This window comes from Saccopteryx bilineata, chromosome 4 (genome assembly GCF_036850765.1).
Source record: "Saccopteryx bilineata isolate mSacBil1 chromosome 4, mSacBil1_pri_phased_curated, whole genome shotgun sequence".
In the NCBI taxonomy this organism is placed as follows: Eukaryota; Metazoa; Chordata; class Mammalia; order Chiroptera; family Emballonuridae; genus Saccopteryx; species Saccopteryx bilineata.
The window spans coordinates 285,877,033-285,882,514 of record NC_089493.1 but is presented as its reverse complement, the minus strand read 5'-3'; positions in this window follow the sequence as shown (position 1 = coordinate 285,882,514).

Below are 5,482 nucleotides of genomic sequence, written 5' to 3'. Positions count from 1 at the left end.
ATTATGCTTCTTAGAATTTGTAAAAAAGAGGGGTTCAAAAATAAAATAACGACAAAAAAGTTATCTTTTTATATATATATAGATACATTCTTAGTAAGATTTAGTAAATTCAGCAGGTCCTGGTGCAAATGTGTTAAGTTTTTTCGTTCTTGTGTTTCTGAGAAACATGAGCCTGATGTGTTCTAGTGATTTCTTCAATGTTTGGGCATATATTTGAAAGGCAAACTCTCATTTCCTCATTAATACATTGAAGAATTCCTCTCTTTTTACTCTTAATTGTGTTGAGTGCAGAAAACCCCCACCATACATATCATCTTAACGTTACACCAAACAAAGGATAGAAAAAACTTGCCTCCAGTCTTTCCAGGGAACATAGGGGGTAGTGTAAACAATCCAGCACCACAGCTTAACAGCCTTTTGCAACCTAATCAGGCAAGTGAGGTGGGGGGTTGGGCAGACTGTTAGCTTACAGCCAATTCCCCACACCTCTGTCCCCCCAAAATCTAAACTCCAAAAACCCTGTTGGTTTTTTGGTCCCCAGCAGGCACATATTTCTCTGGAATACCATAGGGTGCACCTAGAAATCTTCTAGGGTGTGCCAGTGCGCCCTGGCACACACTTTGAGAACCACTGTCCTAGGCCAACGCTCTATCCACTGTGCCACCACCTGGTCAGGCTATCAGCAATTTTCTTAGCTCAGGCTACTATAACAGAACACCATAGCGTGGAGGGCTTAACTAACACACAATTACTTCTCACAGTTCTGGAGGCTGGAAAGTCCAAGTTCAAAGTGCTGGCATAGCCACTTCCTTGTGAAGGCTTCTTTCTTGCTTACATTGGCCACCTCGCTGTGTCACATCTGAGAAAGAGAGAGAGAGAGAGAGCCTAGCTCTTCTCCTCTTCTAGGGTACTGATTCTATCATGGGGACTCTATGCTCATGACCTCTTTTAAACCTAATTGCTCCTGAAGGCTCCACATGCAAATAGTTACATTGGGGGAATAGGGCTTCAACCTATGAATTTGGAGAGGACACAAACATTCAGTTCATAACAGCAATATTTTTTTATAACAGCAATATTATGAAGCATATATTATATTCCAGATCCCAGGCAGAACTCTGCAAGGGGAGTGACAAGGCAGATAATGTTGTATTCTACTTCTTAGGGAATTTAGGGTCTAACAGGAGAGGCAGTCCCTAACACATAGGAAGGAGCAGGTAGCAAAGATGGCTGCTCAGAGGAAGAACTCTGAAGAGAGGGAACTCAGCATGATGGTGGGAAAGGAGGACATCTCTCTTCATCCACCTTTTACTAAAAAGGAGGAAGTCACACCTGGGCTGACTGCTATAGTAGATGTTGCCTCCTGGAAAAGCCAAGGCCCCTGAAGTCCTCTCTCAAAGCCTGGGCCTCTTGGATGTCCTGCAACCCCACCCTGCCAGTTATCTGATGCCAAGGGACATAGCAGATTATAACACAAACTTTGGAATCAGGCTGACTGCGATTGCAGTATGGACAATGACTCTTAGTAGCTTCTAAGAACTTGACCAAATTACTTAAGCTCTGTGCCTCAGTATCCTGCTCTGTAAAATAGCAATAATAATAGGACCCATCCTCAGGGTTGTTATGGATATAATGAGAGTAAAACATCTGCCCCGGAATGGTTGGCTGAGCAGTAGAGCATGGGCCAGCATGTGGAAGTCCCAGGTTCAATTCCCTGTCAGGGCGCAGAGGAGAAGCGGCCATCTGTTTCTTCACTCCTTTCCCTCCCTGTTTACTCTCTCCCCCTTCCTCCAGCAGCCATGGCTCAAATGGTTTGAGCAAGTTGGCCCCAGGCACTGAGGATGGCATCATGGCCTCACCTCAGGCAGTAAAATAGCTTGGTTGCCAAGCAACCAAGCAGCAGCCCCAGATGGGCAGAGCATCGCCTGGTGGAGGGCAGGCCAGGTGGATCTCAGTTGGGGTGCTTGCAGGAGTCTGTCTCCCTGCCTCCCCAGTTCTCACTTAATTTTAAAAAAAAGAAAATAATGTAAAACATCTGGCCTGACCTGTGATGGTGTAGTAGATAAAGCTTTGACTTGGAATGCTGAGGTCACAGGTTCAAAACCCTGGGCTTGCCTGGTCAGGGCACATATGGGAGTTGGTGCTTCCTGCTCCTTCTCGACTCTACTCTCTAAAATGAATAAATAAATAAATAATTTTTTTTTCTTCTGAATTGAGAAGCAGGGGAGGCAGAGAGATAGACTCCCGCATGTGCCATACTGGGATCTACCAGGCAAGCCCACTAGGGGGTGATGCTCCATTGCAATCGGAGCCATTCTAGCACCTGAGGTAGAGGCCATGGAGCCATCCTCAGCGCCCAGTGAGCTCTAATGGAGCCTTGGCTGCGGGAGGGGAAGTGAGAGACAGAGAGGAAGGAGAGGGGGAAGGCTGGAGAAACAGATGGGCGCTTCTCCTGTGTGCCTTGGCTGGGAATCGAACCCAGGACCTACCTACACTGGGTTGATGCTCTACCACTGAGCAAACCGGCCAAGGCCGAATAAATAAAATCTTAAAAAAAAATGTTTTTTTTAAAGAAAGCAGAACATCTGGTACAGATAAAGAACTGGTCCGGCTGAGAATTGGGGGTTTCTGGTTAGGTCAACTCCAGCAAGATTATAGCATTCTTCACTCTTGTTGGATTTGCAGGATCCAATTTAGAAGTTTATTTACAGCTAAGGGAACACTAGCTGGGTCCTGGAATTGACCAGTTTAGGATCGGGATTGACACCTGGTAGTGATCACTAATATAAATTGAGTATGAACCTCATTTAATCTTCAAAGCAACCTCAGAAAAAAGATGCTATTCACCATCCCAGCAGGGGAATGCCAAGTCAGATTTCTCACTGCAAACAACCTGCTTGTGCATGAAAACAAGTGTCTATAGAAAACAATGAGAAAGGTCCTCAAGGGTGAGAGGTTCCTTATGGTCAAGTCCCCTTTATGGCTCAGAAATTATTAGATTCCCTGGTTACTGGATTTAGCCCCATGAGAGCAAGGTCAACTTAAGTTGTCACTCTTTGTCTCACTGTAGCACAGTACCTGGCATCCTGCAAACACTTGGTAAGCACTTTTTTTTTTTTTTTTGTGGGAGAGACAGAGAGTCAGAGAGAGGGACAGATAGGGACAGACAGACAGGAAGGGAGAGAGATGAGAAACATCAGTTCTTTGTTGTGGTTCCTTAGTTGTTCATCGATTGATTCCTCATATGTGCCTTGACCCCGAGTAACCTTGGGCTCAAGCTGGTGAATCTTGCTCAAACCACATGAGCTCACGCTCAAGCTGGCGACCTCTGGGTCTCAAACCTGGGTCTTGACATCCCAGTCCTACGCTCTATCCACTGCGCCACCGCCTGGTCAGGCGGTAAGCACTTTTACTTATTTATTTATTACAGAGACAGAGAGTGAGTCAGAGAGAGGGATAGACAGGGACGGAGAGAGATGAGAAGCATCAATCATTAGTTTTTCATTGTGCGTTGCAATACCTTAGTTGTTCATTGATTGCTTTCTCATATGTGCCTTGACCATGGGCCTTCAGCAGACCGAGTAACCCCTTGCTGGAGCCAGCGACCTTGGGTTCAAGCTGGTGGGCTTTTCCTCAAACCAGATGAACCCGCACTCAAGCTGGCGACCTCGGGGTCTCGAACCTGGGTCCTCTGCATCCCAGTCCAATGCTCTATCCACTGCGCCACCGCCTGGTTAGGCCGGTAAGCACTTTTAATGGATATAAAATTAGCCATCCTAGCCCGATAACTGGGTTGGTTACAGCATCCTCCATATACGTAAGGGGTTCCATCCCTGGTTAGGGCACATACAGGAATTGATCGATATTTCTGTCTCTCGCCCATTCTCTCTCTCTAAAAATCAATAAATAACCTTAAAAAAATTAGCCCCTGTGTACCTTTTCCATACACCTGGATTCCCCGGTGACTGCAGCCTGGCCTGGCAGAGATCAATCAGACTTTGAGACATCGTGGGCTGAATTTCTGCGATCCGGGACGCCGGGAGGGGGCGCTCTACGTCGCTCAGCCTCTGCCCCTCCCCAGGCACCGGATGGTCAGTGGACCCGCAGTGTCGGCCCTTAACAGTCCCCTCATGGGAGGCGCTAGGTCGTGAAGCTAGCCTTCCCGCGGGGCCCATCTGCCGGGTAATGTTTAACCCGACCTCACTCCACATTATCCACAGGAGGGAAACCCGGGTGGGGGTAGGGTCACTTCCAAATCACCTTCCAGGCCTAGGGGCTTTTCATGTATCATCCAACAGTTGATGAAGACCTACTCTGTGTCCCGCAACAGTCATGAGCACCTACTAAGTACCTATTTGCCCAAAATATAATGAGCATGTACTGCGCGTCCGTTCAACAGTTCATGAGCACCTACTATGTCCCAAGCACTGTGCCAGGCGCTGGGGATGTTGAGTGCTCCGTCGAGGATGCGCCATTAAATAAGCGAATGAAGGCAAGAAGGCGGAATTATTCCCGAAGGCAGATAGATGCCTTACCTATAGAAGGTGCTTTTTGTCTGCTGGACTCCTTAAGACCAACTGCGTAGCAGCAGGGTTGGCCAAAAGCAGCAAGGCTCTTTTTGAACCAAGGGTTGCCACCAGATAGCAAGCAACAAGACGATAACTGGGCGGGAGGTCCAGATTGGCCCAAAACAAAACACTCAAAAACGCCGATCGGGTTTCAACATCAGGAGGTAAAATCTGCTTAGTGGGAGCAGGTTACGGGCTTTCTCACTCACGTCTATCCACTCATTCTATTTTCTAACCCGCACTGCGCTGGGCGCTGAGTGGTCAGGTGCAATCAAAGACCTCACGGCGCATCAGCTTGAGGACGCAGGTTGCCCCAAAAGCTGGGACCAAGACCGGTGCCGAGCGGAAGCCCGGACTGCTCCAGGCCGGACCTGGTCTTTATTCTACTGTGAGAGAAACTGAGGCCGACGGAAAGGTGGGGGGACCAACCCAGCGTCGGACGAGAGGCGCTGAGCCGGGCCTCGAACCGCGGACTCCACTGCCCCGAATCGGGAGCTGCCCGCGCGTTCCTGGAATAGGGCTGGGCGGAGAAATCAGGGCGGGTAGAGAGGCATTCTTGCCGCGCTCCCCGCCACGCGGGACTGCGGGGGCCTGCCCAAGGTGACCCCGCGGGAGGGAGGCGATGGGCCCCGCCCCCTCCTTCATCTTCCTGGTTTTCGGGGCTTATCCTCCAGGCCCGCACGTCTTCCCTCAGTCCACTGCGAGCCCGCCCCCTCCCCGGGCTTCCCCGAAGGCGGGACGTCCCTCCTCCCCTCGCCAGCACCGGGCCACCTCCAGGCCGTGTCCTAGCGCTGCCCTCGGACTGGGGGCGGGGCCCCGAGGGGGTGGGGGATCCAAGGATGGGGCTGAGCAGGACGCGAACTGCCCGGCTGCGGCCCCGCGCCCCTACCCTCCCTCCGGGCGCCCGCTCCCCG